We start from the raw sequence: 19,054 nt of genomic DNA, 5'->3' as shown, positions 1-19,054 counted from the left end.
CCTGATTCGCTTATGGTGGGTTGCGGGGGTGACTGCAGCCTAAATCTGATTAAGAGAATTGTTGCGTATGAGATTAAAGGGGACTTTACACTTAATACTATGGTTGGGTTTTACCTTAATGATCTTTATTAGTTGCGATACTTGCTAGAGGTCCAATCATAAGTGCATATGATCCAAGTATGGAAAGTGTGTTAGCTTACGCTTCTCCCTCATTGCATATGAGAAGTATCTATCATGTTATATTCAATTGCTATGGATAATCTTTCTCATCGTTCTATAAAAACTCTCTACTAAACTAATTAACTTTTATTATCTCGCAAAGTACTTCTAGTTTTATTCTTGAAAATTAGTTTTATACTTGTTTTAGGTAAAGCAAATGTTGGTGTGCGTAAGGTTGTATCGGTGGTTAATAGAAATTGAGAGAATATTAATTCTACCTTTAACTCTTCGTTGTGTTTGACAGTCCTACTTATCGATAAAGGCTACAAACGATCCCTATACTTATGAAATATCAAGACCTTTTTCTGACGCTGTTGCCGGGGAGCAATATTATGGAGTGAATATTCCTGTGTGCGCTTGTTGGCTTTATCTCTAAGTTTTATTTTCTGTTTTAAGTTGTTTTATATCTTTAGTTATGGATATGGAATACGAACACCAAAAAAATTAGTTGTACTTGCTACTCATAGAGATGGAGAACCTACTAAAATCCTCCATGTTAGTTATGTGGAAAATATTAATACTACTTTGATAATTCAGATAAATCCCCATTACAAAACAGTATAACTGAGCCACCTAAGAGGCTTCACAACGCTTTGGCTTCGCTGGCCGTCCGATCGGACTCATCAACGCTTTAGATCGCTCGCTCCTCCAACGCATGTCGCGGCCTTTTCACTTTGCAATCCCGAGCGTTCCAGCAATTCCAACGTGGACAGGCTGCTGCAGCGCAAATCTACCTCGAGGCCTTCTCAGAAATCGGGCCGAGACGACTTCAGGACCCACACATGATCTCTCTCTCTCCCCCCCCCTCTCTCTCTCTCTCTCTCTCTCTCTCTCTCGACTGCACCTTCCTCCCCCTCTAAACCCTAATCCCAACTCTGGCAATAGCGGCAGAGGCTAGAAGCACCGAGATGGCCGACGAGAACAACTACGTTGACAAGAACGACTCTAGAAATGGCGCGTGACGGGCTTGGTGATGGTGGATAGAAGTGTCGACAGCTACGCCAAAAATCCGACCTTCACGACGACTGACTTTTGCTCCCCTTATACCATGGGGCTTCCTCGCTCACTGTCCCTGTCACAGTGAGGCGATTGCATTAGCGATGGTGGGCGTGAGAATACAATCCACAATCATGGAGTCTACATCTGAAAGGTCACCATGATGGCAAATCACGCTGTCCATGTACACATTCCTCGACTTCTTGACTTCTCTTGATTTCTTACCAATTCCTAAACTATGCCTCTTGATATTTCTACCAATTTGTAAAACATGTTGGCAATGCCAAGAAGAATTGTGAGTGAATGTCTACAAGGACGTTCGAGCGAGTGAGAGATGCGTCACAGTGGCAGTGGTGAAGGACATAGATCTTGTTAGCTTGAGCTCCTTGGCCGACAACATCAGGTTAAGGTACCACCAATGGGCGCCACTCCACTACATTAACATCCCGACTGCCTCTACAACGACTCTAACAGTAGCAAGTCATGCTCCATTGTTCTGCCTTTTTTTTGCGAATCACACTGTTCTACTAAACCAAGTTAAGGAAAATGGTCTTCACCTTCCACATTTGCATCATCTATATCTTGGTTCGGTTCAGGGGACTGCAGAAGGCCGAGGAGGACAACATGGGTTGCATGTCGTTGTCTCCATCAACAAATACACGTCCCAACTCCTCACCTAAGGTTCATGTCACCTACTTGTTCCTGAGAACATGCTGCTCAATTAAATCTCCAAAGTCCATAACTTTCACGATTAACTATTGCCTAATTATCTGCCATACCGATGATGACTTTGCTTTCGTATACTACAGATAACCTCATGCCAACACTCATGTTCCCCTCACACGTCATGCAAAGAGGTCCACAAGGTATTATAACACTACACAACTAACTTAATACCAAAATCCAATTGTTTCATGTGCAACTTCTGCGAAATGCGATGAGTTTTGCTACCAAATGTCATTGCTTGTAGTGTCCTTTTTTGTGGTGTAATCAGGATTACTAATGTTTGACAGATCTGCAACCCCGAGAATTTTGAGAACTGCAGAGGCTGGGGGTTTAACCTCCTTTTGAATTATTATTTGTGAGAAGGAACCTTATTGGAGTGGACAATACTGATTTACAGACGCTTGTGGATTATATTGTTAGATGTTACAATACGCATGATGTATCATCATTATGTGGATGTTGGAATTTGAAGGTGATGCATTATTGCATCGACGGTAACCGGTATATGCCACTAATTAGCTTTTCGACTTAGTATTTTTACTCACGAATTACTACTTTATATTATTGTTAATTCATGTTACATCATGTGCATGATGCAATGACATCGTACATTGGCATAGAAGTAGGAATATATTGTGGCTCTAACCGTTTCTATGTATTGATCGAGTTATCTCGTTTTTGCTCCCCATGGTGGAAGGAGTTGGATCTTTCCGTTCCTAAAACTGCATATATTATTCATTTTCCGTACTTGTACGGTGCTAATCTCGATGATTTCTATAATTCTTATCTTAATATGGACAACCGCGGTAACGCGTGCCTTTACGTTCTAGTTCAGCTTGATAATGGGAGACACATTGGATCACCGGGAATATTTAGGGATTGTCGCTTGTCTAAAAAAGGGAAACACTTACGGGATTAAATTAAAGTTTGTGTTAGCATGCTTGGAATTTATGCTTAAGATATGATTATACTTATTGCTCAATGATGGAGGCTCCACACCTTTCCTTTCAATGTGAATTTAATGAAAATGAAACCTTGGCTTCTTATGCTAATGATGTATATGATTACTATGATGTGGAACAAATAGACGAATTTGTTACTTTTAAGCGTGCTTATGAAATTGAATCTTTGTTTGAAAAGTATAAAAACTATGATGATGCTCTTTACAGATCTGAAAATTATGTCATACTTAAATATTGTTATGAAAATTATAAATACAATGTCGATATTAATGAATTTATTGAGAAAGTCTTTGCTGTCCAAGAAGAGACTAATATTTTGCAGGAATCTATGGAAGAAGAAAGTGCTAAAATTGCGAGCTCAATAGATGAAAATAATGAGGAGAAAAGCAAAGAATAAAAGGAGGAAGAGCGGACTAGCTACCCGTGCCCATCTTCTAACGAGAGTAACTCTTTATCTCATACATTGTTTAATTTCCCTTCGTGCTCATTGAAGGATGATTTCTATGATCCCTTAGATTTGTTTGAAATATCCCTTTTTGATGAACTTGATGCTTGCTATGCTTATGGCCGAGATGCCAATATGAATGATGCTTATGAAGATAAACTTGCTATAATTCCATATGTTAAGAATGGAATTGTTGTTATTGCACCCACACATGATAGTCCTATTATATTTTTGAATTCTCCCAACTACACACTTTACGCCACGCCGACTCTCCGTCGTGGAATTAGACCAAGGGGAAAAGTTTGCGCTTATTAAGGATTATATTGATGGGTTGCGTTTTACCATTAGACATGATGATTTTGATGGACATGATATGCATGTGCTTGCTGCTCCTACTTGCAATTATTATGAGAAAGGAACCACATCTCCACCTCTTTATGTTTCTAATGCGATAAAATTGCAAGAAATTGTTTATGCCATGTATCAGCCTTTATTATGTGTGCATGAATTGTTCTTTATGACATGTCGATGCATATGAAGAGAGTTAGAATCTGTTGTTCTATGACATATGTTGCTATGTGCTCACTACTAAATTATAAATCATTGTTAATTAAAATTGGCTTTGATATACCTTGGGATCCTAGTGGATCGATTACTTGAGCACATTATGCCTAGCTTAATGGCTTTAAAGAAAGCGCTGTCTGGGAGACAACCTGGAAGTTTTAGAGAGTCATTTTATTTGTTATGTGCTTTTTAAAAGTCTAAAAACAAAAAAGTATAGATGTGAACCTAAAAAAATTCAAAAATAAAAGTGAAAGTGAGACAGATGAGCATTGTGGAAGTGGGGGCTAGCCTTGAACCTTGTTCATGCCCATGAAAACTTTGTGAACCTCACTCACAGAAACTCTTCAAGAAAAATAATTATCCCCTTGTACAAATCCATTGTATTATAAAAATAATGTGCCAAGATTTACCTTTAGGGTGTTTAAATTTCCTGTTTGGTATGTGCTGTGCAGAAATAGAAACTTTGATTGTAGTGTTTGAATTTACATTTTTTACTAGAACGTCAAAAGTTTCTAAAACTTTTACACAATACTGATTTGCAAATTGTTTATTACTCCCAATTTTTTTCAGAATTTTTGGAGTTACGTAAGTATATGTACGATCTCATCTTTACAGACTGTCCTGTTTTCACAGATTACTGTAGTAATTTTTTTTATCTTCTTATGTTTGCAATTTTGCCAAGATGTATTGATGTGGGAACATTAGAATTGTGTTAGCATATAGCAGGTAAGTTTAGATTATAATTATACAATATTGTTACAGCAAGACATGATTAGATTTGATGTTATATGTACTAACCCCTCTAATAAAAGTTCAGTTAAGTTTTGTGTGGATAAAGTGTTCGAAGATCGAGGAAGTATCAATATGAGAAGAATAAAGAGAGGCAAGAGTTCAAGCTTGGGGATGCCCAAGGAACCCCAACTAAATATTCAAGAAGACTCAAGAGTCTAAGCTTGGGGATGCCCCAGAAAGCATGCCATCTTTTTCCTCAACAATTATCGGTATGTCTCGATTTTTGTTTTCTTCATATGATATGCGTAAATTCTTGGAGCATCGTGTGCTTTTTATTTTTCTTCTAGTAATACACCATGCTAGTATGATATAGTCCTCGGTTGATTTGTAGAATACTCTTTGCACTTCACTTATATCTTTTGAGTGTGGCTTTATAGAATGTTGCATGTGCTTGACTTATATCTTTTGAAGTTTGGATGCTCGTTTCTCTACACTTGGAACACCATTATTTGTAGAATGCTCTTTCACTTCACTTATATTTGTTAGAGCTTGGCCGAGGTGTTTGTAGAAATAAATTAAACTCTCATGCTTCACTTATATCTATTTAGAGAGTTAACAAGAGTTGATCATTCACATGGTCAGTCATAAAACCTCCATAAAACTTGTAGATCACTGAATATTATAAGTTTGATTCTTTGCAATAGTTTTGCGATATTGAGGTGGTAATATGGGGGCATGCTAGTAAAAGAATTAAAGTTGAGTATTAATAATGTTGTTCAGGAAAGTGGGTCCTCACGCATGTAAAGTGGTGGCCGCTGACATTAGAAGTGAGGTCGGAGCATAATTTATCATTGATTGAGTCTTTGTATTGTCCGGATCAGGGGTGCACGATGGTTAGATCCTCCCAACCTCCCCCTAGGGGCATGCGAGTAGTACTTTGATTCGAGGGCTTCTAAACTCTCACAATAAGTATATGGGTTCTTTATGACAAATGTGAGTTCGTGGACTTAAGCACTCCCACATATTCATATTTTGCTAGCTTCTTTGGTATTGTGCATTGCCTGTTCTCACCTCGAGACTTGGTGCAAACTTCGTCGGTGCATCCAAATCCCGTGATATGATACGCTCTACCACACATAAGGCTAATTATATCCTTCCTCAAAACAGCCAACATACCTACCTATTATGGCATTTCCATAGCCATTCCTAGATATATTGCCATGCAACTTCCATCATTACTATCTATATGACTTGAGCATTTCTTGTCATATTGCTTTGCATGATCATAAGATAGCTAGCATCCTATTTTCATGGCCCTTTGTTGATATCTGTGTTGATTTTGAACAAAAGTTTAATGCCAATTGAGTTGAGTGGGAAGAAGATCAATACCCCAAGACGAAGTTTGTTCCTCAACAAGAGAAGTATGACCCCACTTCTTTCAAGGGAACACAAGCTCAAGATGATCTTCCACCACAAGACCACAAGCTAAAAGGCAAGGACAAGCTTCAAGAAGAGATTGATTCATTTGAAGAATCTCTGAAGGCCTTGGTCAAGTGGGTTCCCAAGACTACATCAAGTTCTACTTCATCAAGTACGACTACAACTCCAAGGATTCCCATCAAGTTGATGTGGGTCCCAAAGAATAAGAACTAGAGAGTTCTTGAGGGTGACTCCACCAACATACTTCACTCATATTCATTTTGGCTAGAACAAGTGCAATCATCTTTCATATCTTGCACTAGTTCAAGGAGTCACAAACCCTCTTTTTGGTAAGACAAGGGACAAGGTAACCTAATGCTTTCATGGACATCATTATATGTGTATTTCATTCTATGTCTATGGATATCCTTGTGTGTTCCTTGTGGGACTAACCCATGTAGGTATTGAAAGTGCAACTCACTCAAATGGATTGCTCCAAATGATCTACATCAACATTGAGCATCCACATCTTCAACACCTACATGAAGTCATCATCAACAAAACCCAAGGTTAGTTCATCCCTCTAAGGGGGAATATCACATCTAGGGGGAGCTTTTCACTAAGAATTGAGCTAAAGCAACTCTAATGATGTGAACACAACAATGCTTTATGTAAAAGTGTTAACCCCACTTGTGCTTAAACAATGAGTATGACCTACGATCAAATGTTCTCATTTGACTCCTCAGTCAATATACTCATATATAGATGACCTAGTCATCGCCAACTGCTTGATAGATGCTAGAGTGTTTGTGCATGTTTTGCCACATATTTTATTTGCTATCTTATTGTGTGAGCATGTTGGTTGCATAATTTTCTCCATTCGAGGACATCCATTTGTTGCTTTGATTATTTGGTTTTTCTTTTTGCCAAATGGATGGACAAGAATGCCTAAGTACTCTCTCTAGCTATCTATGTTTTTTCTCATCTCAAACTCTATTCATGCTACATCACAAAGTTTGAACAAGTCAAATTCGGACCCTCCAGGTGAGGAGCACTCGGAGCCACCGATCCGTCAAGGGCTTAAACTTCCAAAATCTCTTAATGCATCTCAGTCAGACCAACTCACTCCTACTCGGTCTCACCGAATTCATTAAGTTGATCTAGGTTTTCATCTCGGTGCAACCGATTAGAACAATTCGGTCACACCGAGTTGCAGTAACTGCTAGCAGTTTTGCATCTCGGTGCCACCGAGTCGTTCCACTCGGTCACACCGACAGTGACTGGGTATATATACCGTGGGTTGAAAATTTGGAAATTTCTCCAAACCACTCGACTGTGCCTCCCAGCTTAGCCGCCCCCTTGGTCTTCGGATCGTTGCCATCGTTGTCAGTGCCTCCTGCCGCTAGTCTTCGTCACCGTCAACGGGAACCTCACCGCCGTTGCCGCCATATCAAGTTCGCCGCCAAGTTAGGGTATGGACTTGACCTCTTTGTGTGTTCTCTTGCTCTAATTCTTGCACAAAGATCATTGCCATTGTTCTTTCCACGAATGAGATCAATCTATCGACCGAAAGAATCCTTTAGAATAGATTTGATGCAAAAACTTAGGGTTAGGTTTCCGCCGAACTCATCTCGGACCGATTTGGCTCAGTCCATTGCTCAAGTACAACTTGGTCCGACCGAAGTGTACTGATCGGTGTGACCAAAATTACTTACTCTATGAAGCCCTAGCATCTCGGAGTCACCGAACTGCATTTCGGTCTGACCGAAACTGTGTGTTTAGACTCTGTTTGTGCTTCGGTGTCACCGAGTTTGTCAAATCGGTAGCTCCGAAATGCTTTCTGCAGAAAACTAAAGTTAGGTTTTTGTCTCAATATTTTTGCAAAATAGTTGTACTTTGTGATGCTCATCCACTCTATCTATACCCATCTATTCACAGGGTCAGTTTCAGATATGTCAGAGGGCGGTGACAGCCAGAACAGGTCTAAAGAGCAAGTGAATCTCAGTGATCGCACTAGTACCTCCAACAACAGTTATGATGAAGGTAGCAGAAGCACTCCAAGAAACTTGCCTAAGGCTGCTACTAGGCAAAGAAAGAAGAGAACTTCAGAATCTGAGGATAAGGATTTTTTTGTTGAGGAGGAGGTGACCTCCAAGAAGAAAGTGCTGAAGAAGGAGTATGCTGCTGCTACTGCCATCAAGCCTGGTATGCCAAAGAAAGCTCCTGCTAAGAGGAAGCCCATGTCAAAAGCCAGAGCCCCCACTCAAGAAACTATGAAGTTCACCTTGGAACAATCTGATGATGATGAGGCTTCTGGAAAGAAGAAGAAGAAGAAGAGGCAAGAACAACTACTGCTAAGGTGCTTGGAAAGCCTTCCATGATGGAAGATGAAGAAGAGGAGGAGGAGGAAGAGGCTGATGCACCTCCACCAAAGACTCAAAAGCTCATGGGGGATGCTATAAGGACTAGGGCTACTCCATCTAAGCCCAAGTCAGTCCCCAAGCCTCCAACTCAAGCTCAAGCTCCAAAACCTTCTGCACCCAAGAGATCCACCGGGAACATATCTGCTGTTGAGAAGAACAAGGCCCCAGGCCTGAAGTTCAAGAAGAAGAAGAGTCACAAGTGCTTAGAAAGCTGAAGCCAAAGATTCCAGATCATAGTGATGATCATCCAGTGGCTGAAAACATGAAGGAAAGGAAAGATGCTGGTCTAAGATTATGGAGACAGACTGAACCTTATGCCACTAGGAGAAGGACAACTGTAGATTATCGTTTCCACACCAAGGAACAACAAGACTTCTATGAGACAGTCTTGTTAGACAAGAAGCCCATTGTCAATGACATGAGGTGGGTTGCATTGGACATATATTGATGACAATGAGGAATACTTCCCAGGTGTGCATGAGAGCTTCAGGATGAATGAAGTGGACAAGTTTGTTGGTCAGAAGTTGACCAAGTGGAATGATAAAATGATAATGCAATTCTACTCAACTGCTCATTTCTATCCGGATGGAAGGATTGTCTGGACAACAGAGGGAACCAAATATCAGTCTACAATCTCTGAGTGGGCCAAGTTGATCAATGCCCCTGCTACTTCTTGAGTTTGTGTTGGTTTTTTCCTTGAAGAGGAAAGGGTGATGCAGCAAAGTAGAGATAAGTATTTCCCTCAGTTTGAGAACCAATGTATCAATCCAGTAGGAGAAAACGCACAAATCACCGAATACCTGCACAAACAATCAACAGCTTTCACCCAACGCGATAAAGGGGTTGTCAATCCCTTCACGGTTACTTGCGAAAGTGAGGTCTAATAGAGATAGATGAAAGTAACAAACGATAAAGTAAATACTTTTGGTATTTTTGGTTTATAGATGGGAAAGTAAAAGATTGCAAAATAGTAGATCGGAAACTTATATGATGGAAAATAGACCCGGGGGCCATAGGTTTCACTAGAGGCTTCTCTCATGATAGCAAATAGTATGATCCGTGATAAAATTACTCCGAGCCATTGATAGAAAAGCGCAAAGTTATGACGATATCTAAGGCAATGATTATGAAATATAGGCATCATGTTCGTGTCAAGTAGACCGAAACGATTCTGCATCTACTACTATTACTCCACACATCGACCGCTATCCAGCATGCATCTAGAGTATTAAGTTCATAAAGAACGGAGTAACGCATTAAGTAAGATGACATGATGTAGAGGAATTAACTCAAGCAATATGATGAAAATCCATCTTTTTATCCTCGATGGCAACAATACAATACGTGCCTTGCTGCCCCTAATGTCACTGGGAAAGGACATCGCAAGATTGAACCCAAAGCTAAGCACTTCTCCCATTGCAAGAAAAACCAATCTAGTTGGCCAAACCAAACCGATAGTTCGAAGAGAATTACAAAGATATCAAATCATGCATAAAAGAATTCAGAGAAGATTCAAATAATATTCATAGATAAGCTGATCATAAATCCACAATTCAACGGATCTCGGCAAACACAACGCAAAAAAGTATTACATTGAATAGATCTCCAAGAACATCAAGGAGAACATGGTATTGAGAATCAAAGAGAGAGAAGAAGCCATCTAGCTACTAGATATGGACCCGTAGGTCTGTGGTAAACTGCTCACGCTTCATCGGAAGGGCAATAGGGTTGATGTAGAAGCCCTCCGTGATCGAATCCCCCTCCGGCAGGGTGCCGAAAAAGGTCCCTAGATGGGATCTCACGGGTACAGAAGGTTGCGGCGGTGGAAAAGTGTTTTTGTGGACTCCGCTGGTGGTTTAGGAATATATGTGAATATATAGGTGAAAGAATTAGGTCGGGAGGGTCACAGGGGGCCCACAAGACAGGGGGGCGCGCCCTACCCCCTAGGCGCACCCTACCCCCTGGGCGCGCCCTCCACCCTTGTGGCCGCCTCGTGGCTCCTCCGACTTCATCTCCAAGTCTCCTGGGTGGCTTCTGGTCCAACAAAAATCATCACGAAGGTTTTATTCTGTTTGGACTCCGTTTGGTATTCCTTTTCTGCGAAACTCAAAAACAAGGAAAAAACAGAAATTGGCAATGGGCTCTAGGTTAATAAGTTAGTCCCAAACATAATATAAAATAGCATATTAATGCATATATACATCCAAAACAGGTAATATAATAGCATGGAACAATAAAAAATTATAGATACGTTGGAGAGGTATCAAGCATCCCCAAGCTTAATTCCTGCTTGTCCTCGAGTAGGTAAATGATAAAAATAGAATTTTTGATGTGGAATGCTACCTAACATATTTATCCATGTAATTTCTCTTTATTGTGGCATGAATGTTCAGATCCATAAGATTCAAAACAAAAGTTTAATATTGACATAACAATAATACTTCAAGCATACTAACAAGGCAATTATGTCTTCTCAAAATAACATGGCCAAAGAAAGCTTATCCCTACAAAATCATATAGTCTGGCTATGCTCCATCTTCATCACACAAAATATTAAAAATCATGCACAACCCCGATGACAAGCCAAGCAATTGTTTCATACTTTTGATGTTCTCAAACCTTTTCAACTTTCACGCAATACATGAGCGTGAGCCATGGACATAGCACTATAGGTGGAACAGAATATGGTGGTTGTGGAGAAGACAAAAAGAAGGAGATAGTCTCACATCAACTAGCCGTATCAACGGGCTATGGAGATGCCCATCAATAGATATCAATGTGAGTGAGTCGGGATTGCCATGCGACAGATGCACTAGAGCTATAAGTTTATGAAAGCTCAAAAAGAAACTAAGTGGGTGTGCATCCAACTTGCTTGCTCATGAAGACCTACGGCAATTTGAGGAAGCCCATCGTTGGAATATACAAGCCAAGTTCTATAATGAAAAATTCCCACTAGTATATGAAAGTGACAACATAGGAGACTCTCTATCATGGAGATCATGGTGCTAATTTGAAGCACAAGTGTGGAAAAAGGATAGTAACATAGCCCCTTCTCTCTTTTTCTCTCATTTTTTCTTTTCCTTTTTTTGGGCCTTCTTGTTTTTTGGCCTTTCTCTTTTTTATATTTCCTCACATGGGACAATGCTCTAATAATGAAGATAATCACCCTTTTATTTACTTACAACTCAAGAATTACAACTCGATACTTAGAACAAAATATGACTCTATATGAATGCCTCCGGCGGTGTACCGGGATGTGCAATGAATCAAGAGTGACATGTATGAAAGAATTATGAATGGTGGCTTTGCCACAAATACGATGTCAACTACATGATCATGCAAAGCAATATGACAATGATGATGCGTGTCATAATAAACGGAACGGTGGAAAGTTGCATGGAAATATATCTCAGAATGGCTATTGAAATGCCATAATAGATATGTATGGTGGCTATTCTGAGGAAGGTATATGGTGGGTGTATGGTACCGGCGAAAGTTGCGCGGTACTTGAGAGGCTAGGAATGGTGGAAGGGTGAGAGTGTGTATAATACATGGACTCAACATTAGTCAGAAAGAACTCACATACTTATTGCAAAAATCTATTAGTTATCGAAATGTAGTACTACACGCATGCTCCTAGGGGGATAGATTGGTAGGAAAAGACCATCGCTCGTCCTCGACTGCCACTCACAAGGAAGACAATAAAAAAATACCTCATGCTCCAACTTCGTTACATAACGGTTCACCATACGTGCATGCTACGGGAATCACAAACCTTAACACAAGTATTTATCAAATTCACAACTACTCACTAGCATGACTCTAATATCACCATCTTTATATCTCAAAACAATCATAAGGAATCAAACTTCTCACAGTATTCAATGCACTTTATATGAAAGTTTTTATTATATCCCTCTTGGATGCCTATCATATTAGGACTAAATTTATAACCAAAGCAAATTACCATGCTGTTTAAAGACTCTCAAAATAATATAAGTGAAGCATGAGAGTTCATTAATTTCTATAAAATAAATCCACTGTCGTGCTCTAAAAAGATATAAGTGAAGCACTAGAGCAAAATTGCCTATCTCAAAAGATATAAGTGAAGCACATAGTGTATTCTAATAAATCATGATTCATGTGTGTCCCTCTCAAAAGGTGTGTACAACAAGGATGATTATGGCAAACTAAAAAGCAAAGACTCAAATCATACAAGACACTCCAAGAAAAACACATATCATGTGGTGAATAAAAATATAGCCTCAAGTAAAGTTACCGATAGACGAAGACGAAAGAGGGGATGCCTTCCGGGGCATCCCCAAGCTTAGGCTCTTGGTTGTCCTTGAATATTACCTTAGGGTGCCTTGGGCATCCCCAAGCTTAGGCTCTTGCCACTCCTTATTCCATAGTCCATCAAATCCTTACCCAAAACTTGAAAACTTCACAACACAAAACTCAACAGAAAATCTCATAAACTCAGTTACTATAAGAAAATAAATCACCACTTTTGGTACTGTTGTCAACTCATTCTTTATTTATATTGGTGTAATATCTACTGTATTCCAACTTTTTCATGGTTCATACCCCCCGATACTACCCATAGATTCATCAAAATAAGCAAACAACACATAGAAAACAGAATCTGTCAAAAAGAGAAGAGTGTGTAGTAATCTGGATAGTTCGAATACTTCTGTAACTCCAAAAATGCTGAAATATTAGGACAACTGAGGAAATTTGTATCAATCTTTTGTAAAAAAATCAGAATTTTATCACGCTTTTATGATTTTTAAAAATTCTGGGACTGGGCACAAAAGTTGCTATTTATCAACTATCACCGTAAGCCATCCCAAAGGTCTTACTTGGCACAAACACTAATTAAAACACAAAACCACATCTAACTAGAGGCTAGATGAATTATTTATTGCAAAACAGAACCAAAAAGCAAAGAACAAAAATAAAATTGGGTTGCCTCCCAATAAGCACTATTGTTTAACGCCCTTAGCTAGGCATAAAAACACGAATAGATCTAGGTATTTTCATCTTCGGTATGCAATTCCTTTCTCATTAAATCCTCCAAAACTCGTCTTAACAAATCCATCCTTTCCTTTATTTCCCTTCTAGTAGATGAACTCAAATCATGAAAAGGACTTTGATTAGTTATTTTGACATTCATAAACCCGTAATCAAGATCATCACCATAGATGTCATCATAAACAATACGTATCTCGTTTCTAACGGGTTCCTCATCATCTTATTCAACCAATCCCTATTAAATCCTACATAAATTCCCCTAGTAATCCAATCAAATACCTTGAAGGTCTCGAGGTACAAAGCTTGCGAGATTTCTGAATAGGGAACTCTCCTCCTAAGATTTTCGCTATAAGATTGATAATCCCTAGATTCCAAACTATGCATAGTTTCTTTATCGTGGAGGATATCTTCAATTGGAGGATGTTCAACATCTTTTTTATAGAAAGCAAAAATATCCCTAGCTTCTTGTATTATAAAATCAAATTCAGCATAAGGATGATAGTGGCAATCTTTTTAGCCAAAGGATGATTAATATTTGGAAGCTCATAAAACACTTTTTGTAAGGCAGGATGGATGTGAACAAATTTTCTTTCTAGTTTCTCAACGAGCATAACAATGGCATCCGCATAACAGTTTGTATCGAGAAGAATAGATCTTTTATTAATAGGCATAGATCCCGTACAATCAAAGAATTCTTGAATAACACTTTTCACAATAATATTACCGTCCCCCACACGAAAAGTTTTTGCTTTGCAATTAGGTGGAGTTTCAGCTTCATGATCCAAAGAACAAGATTCAAGTTTTTCCTCAAGATTTTCAACGATAACTTCCCCTGATTCAGACATGGTGGCAACAAACCAATCTAGCAAACGAACAAACAAAAGGCAAATGACGAAGACGAACGGAAGACGGGCGAAGAAAAGGCAAATCTTTTCAAAAATCGTTTTAGAAGTGGGTAAGAGGAAAACGAGAGGCGAATGGCGAATAATGTAATGCAAGAGATGAGAGTTTATCATGGGTACTTGGTATGTATTGACTTGGTATAGATCTCCCCGGCAACAGTGCCAGAAATTCTTCCTGCTACTTCTTCAGCTTGCGTTGGTTTTTCCCTTGAAGAGGAAAGGGTGATGCAGCAAACTAGAGATAAGTATTTCCCTCAGTTTGAGAACGAAGGTATCAATCCAGTAGCAGACAACGCACAAATCACCGAACACTTGCACAAACAATCAAACAACTTGCACCCAACGCGATAAAGGAGTTGTCAATCCGTTCACGGTTACTTGCAAAAGTGAGATGTGATAGAGATAGATGAAAGTAACAAACGATAAAGTAAACATTTTTCGTATTTTTGGTTTATAGATCGGAAAGTAAAAGATTGCAAAATAGTAGATCGGAAACTTATATGATGGAAAATAGACCCCGGGGCCATAGGTTTCACTAGAGGCTTCTCTCATGATAGCAAATAGTACGGTGGGTGAACAAATTACTGCCGAGCAATTGATAGAAAAACGCAAAGTTATGACGATATCTTAGGCAATGATTATGAAATATAGGCATCACGTCCGTGTCAAGTAGACCGAAACGATTCTGCATCTACTACTATTAGTCCACACATCAACCGCTATCCAGCATGCATCTAGAGTATTAAGTTCATAAAGAACGAAGTAACTCATACGTCTCCAACGTATCTATAATTTTTTATTGTTCCATGCTATTATATTATCTATCTTGGATGTTTTATATGCATTTATATGCTATTTTATATGATTTTTGGGACTAACCTATTAACCTAGAGCCCAGTGCCAGTTTATGTTTTTTCCTTGTTTTTGAGTTTCGTAGAAAAGGAATATATAACAGAGTCCAGAAGAAGCCCCCGAAGCAAAAGAGTTGGGCCAGAAGAGCCACGAGGCCTCCACAAGGGTGGAGGGCGCGCCCTCCGTCCTTGTGGGCTCCTCGTGGACCCCCCGGACGTGAAACTGATGCCAAAAATTCCTATAAATATAGGAACCCCCGAAAATAAACCTAGATCGGGAGTTCTGCCGCTGCAAGCCTCTGTAGCCACCAAAAACCAATCGGGGCCCTCTTCCGGCACCCCGCCGGAGGGAGAAATCATCACCGGTGGCCATCTTAATCATCCCGACGCTCTCCATGGCAAGGAGGGAATAGTTCACCCTCGGGGCTGAGGGTATGTACCAATAGCTACGTGTTTGATCTCTCTCTCTCTCTCTCGTGTTCTTGATTTGGCACGATCTTGATGTACCGCGAGCTTTGCTATTATAGTTGGATCTTATGATGTTTCTCCCCTCTACCTGAAGGAAATATGCCCTAGAGGCAATAATAAAGTTATTATTTTATTTCCTTATATCATGATAAATGTTTATTATTCATGCTAGAATTGTATTAACCGAAAACTTGATACATGTGTGCATACATAGACAAAACAAAGTGTCCCTAGTATGCCTCTACTAGACTAGCTCGTTAATCAAAGATGGTTAAGTTTCCTGACCATAGACATGTATTGTCATTTGATGAATGGGATCACATCATTAGAGAATGATGTGATGGACAAGACCCATCTGTTAGCTTAGCATAATGATCGTTTAGTTTTATTGCTATTGCTTTCTTCATGACTTATACATGTTCCTCTAACTATGAGATTGTGAAACTCCCGAATACCGGAGGAACACCTTGTGTGCCATCAAACGTCACAACGTAACTGGGTGATTATAAAGATGCTCTACAGCTGTCTCCGATGGTTTTTGTTGAGTTGGCATAGATCGAGATTAGGATTTGTCACTCCAAGTATCGGAGAGGTATCTCTGGGCCCTCTCGGTAATGCACAACACTATAAGCCTTACAAGCAATGTGACTAATGAGTTAGTTACAGGATGACGCATTACGGAACGAGTAAAGAGACTTGCCGGTAACAAGATTGGACTAGGTATGATGATACCTACGATTGAATCTCGGGCAAGTAACATACCAATGACAAAGGGTACAATGTATGTTATTATGCGGTTTGACTGATAAAGATCTTCGTAGAATATGTAGGAGCCAATATGAGCCTATTGTTTCCACTATTGGTTATTGACCGTAGATGTGTCTCGGTCATGTCTACATAGTTCTCGAACCCGTAGGGTCCGCACGCTTAACGTTCGATGATGATTTGTACTATGAGTTATGTGATTTAATGACCAAAGATTGTTCAGAGTCCCGGATGAGATCACAGACATGACGAGGGGTCTCTAAATGGTCGAGAGGTAAAGATTCATATATTGAAAGGCTATATTCGGACATCGGAAAGGTTCCGAGTGATTCGGGTATTTTTCGGAGTAACGGGGAGTTACGGGAATTCACCGGGAGAAGTAGTGGGCCTTATTGGGCCATACGGGAAAAGAGGAGGCAGGCCAAGGGGAGGTGGCGCCCCCCATGGGTCCGAATTGGACTAGGGGAAGGGGGCGGCGCCCCCCTTGCCCTTTCCTACTCCCTCTTTCCCTCTTTCCTTCTCTCCTACTCCGAAAAGAAAAGGGATTCCTACTAGGACTTGGAAGTCCTAGTAGGACTCCATACTCTTGGCGCGCCCCTAGGGGGTCGGCCTCTCTCCCTCCCTCCTTTACATACGTGGGCAGGGGGCACCCCAAAGGCACTCCAAGATTTGTCTTAGCCGTGTGCGGTGCCCCCCTCCACAGTTACACACCTCGGTCATATCGTCGTAGTGCTTAGGCGAAGCCCTGCGCCGGTAACATCATCATCACCGTCACCGCGCCGTCGTGCTGACGAAACTCTCCCTCATTCTCAACTAGATCAAGAGCTCGAGGGACGTCATCATGCTGAACGTGTGCTGAACACGGAGGTGCCGTACGTTCGGTACTTGGATCGGTTGGATCGTGAAGATGTTCGACTACATCAACCGCGTTACTAAACGCTTCCGCTTTCGGTCTACGAGGGTACGTGGACACACTCTCCCCGCTCGTTGCTATGCTTCTCCTAGATAGATCTTGCGTGATCGTAGGATTTTTTTTGAAATACTACGTTCCCCAACAGTGGCATCTGAGCCAGGTCTATGCGTAGATGTTATATGCACGAGTAGAACACAAAGAGTTATGGGCGATAATAGTCATACTGCTTACCACCAATGTCTTACTTTGATTCGGTGGTATTGTTGGATGAAGCGGCCCGAATCGACATTATATGACCACGTTCATGAGACTGGTTCTACCGACGTGCTTCGCACACAGGTGGCTAGCGGGTTTCAGTTTCTCCAACTTTAGTTGAATCGAGTTTGACTACGTCTGGTCCGTGTTGAAGGTTAAAACATCACACTTGACGAAAAATTGTTGTGTTTTTGATGCGTAGGTAAGAACAGTTCTTGCTAGAAGCCCATAGCAGCCACGTAAAATTGCAACAACAAAGTAGAGGACGTCTAACTTGTTTTTGCAGGGCATGTTGTGATGTGATATGGTCAAGACGTGAGGAGATATAAAATTGTTGTATGAGATGATCATGTTTTGTAACCATTATCGGCAACTGGCAGGAGCCTTATGGTTGTTGCTTTATTGTATGAATTGCAATCGCCATGTAATTGCTTTACTTTATCACTAAGCGGTAGCGATAGTCCTAGAAGCAATAGTTGGCGAGACGACAACGATGCTATGATGGAGATCAAGGTGTCAAGCCGGTGATGATGGAGATCATGACGGTGCTTTGGAGATGGAGATCAAAGGCACAAGATGATGATGGCCATATCATGTCACATATTTTGATTGCATGTGATGTTTATCTTTTATGCATCTTATTTTGCATAGTTTGGCGGTAGCCTTATAAGATGATCTCTCACTAAATTTCAAGGTATAAGTGTTCTCCCTGAGTATGCACCGTTGCTACAGTTCGTCGTGCAGAGACACCACGTGATGATCGGGTGTGATAAGCTCTACGTTCACATACAACGGGTGCAAGCCAGTTTTGCACGTGCAGAATAATCGGGTTAAACTTGACGAGCGTAGCATTTGCAGATATGGCCTCGGAACACTGAGACCGAAAGGTCGAACATGAATCATATAGTAGATATGATCAACATAGTGATGTTCACCATTGAAAACTACTCCATCTCACATGATGATCGGACATGGTTTCGTTGATTTGGATCACGTGATCATTTAGATGACTAGAGGGATGTCTATCTAAGTGGGAGTTCTTAAGTAATATGATTAATTGAACTTTAATTTATCATGAACTTAGTACTGATAGTATTTGCATATCTATGTTGTAGATCAATAGCTTGCGATGTAGCTCCCCGTTTATTTTTGATATGTTCCTAGAGAAAAACAAGTTGAAAGATGATAGTAGCAATGATGCGGACTAGGTCCGTGATCTGAGGATTATCCTCATTGCTGCACAGAAGAATTATGTCCTTGATGCACCTCTAGGTGACGGGCCTATTGCAGGAGCAGATACAGACGTTCTGAACGTTTGGCAAAGCTCGGTATGATGACTACTTGATAGTTTAGTGCGCCATGCTTTACGGCTTAAAACCG

This window comes from Aegilops tauschii, chromosome 3, assembly GCF_002575655.3.
Source record: "Aegilops tauschii subsp. strangulata cultivar AL8/78 chromosome 3, Aet v6.0, whole genome shotgun sequence".
Taxonomy (NCBI): domain Eukaryota; kingdom Viridiplantae; phylum Streptophyta; class Magnoliopsida; order Poales; family Poaceae; genus Aegilops; species Aegilops tauschii.
Note: the sequence above shows the minus strand (reverse complement) of the source record.